The sequence below is a fragment of the Priapulus caudatus genome, unplaced genomic scaffold, assembly GCF_000485595.1.
Source record: "Priapulus caudatus unplaced genomic scaffold, Priapulus_caudatus-5.0.1 Scaffold2309, whole genome shotgun sequence".
In the NCBI taxonomy this organism is placed as follows: domain Eukaryota; kingdom Metazoa; phylum Priapulida; class Priapulimorpha; order Priapulimorphida; family Priapulidae; genus Priapulus; species Priapulus caudatus.
This window is the reverse complement of record NW_014579370.1, coordinates 2,213-2,879: the sequence shown is the minus strand read 5'-3', so window position 1 is coordinate 2,879 and position 667 is coordinate 2,213.

The window sequence follows — 667 nt, the reverse complement described above, 5'->3', positions numbered from 1 at the left end:
ACACACACAACAACACACACACACACACACACACACACACACACACACACACACACACACACACACACACACACACACACACACACACACACACACACACACTCTTCCTCCTCTCTCTCTCTCTCTCTGTCGCCTTTTCTTACTCTCTCTCTCTCGCTCGCGATCTCTCTCTCTTTCTTTCTCTCGCTTGTTCTTTCTCTCTCTGTCACTCTCTCACACGCTCTCTCTTTCTCTAGAGTTAGCAGAATGTTGCACCTAACTGCGCACGTCGTATTGTTCTCGGGCGATACGACAGAAACGGTGCGATCCGCGGCCGCTACAGGTTCCACAGTGGGAAATAATTTCCCNCTCTCTCTCTCCCTTCTCTCTCGTCCCTCCTTCCCCCCCCCCTTCTTTCTCTCTCTCTTTCTCTCTCCCTCTCTCTCTCTCTCTTTCTCTTCCTCTTTCACTCTCTCTCTCCCTTCTCTCTCGTCCCTCCCTCCTTCCTCCTTCAGTATTTCAGTAGACGCCCTCATTCTGCGTGAGGTCACGGACATGAAAAAAATGTCCAATCCCGACGATTCTGTCTCGAAATTCTGCGAAAAACTGCGTCAATGTGACGTCACCGAGGCGTGGCGAGCTTACGCGAGTATATATATATATATATATATATATATATATATATACT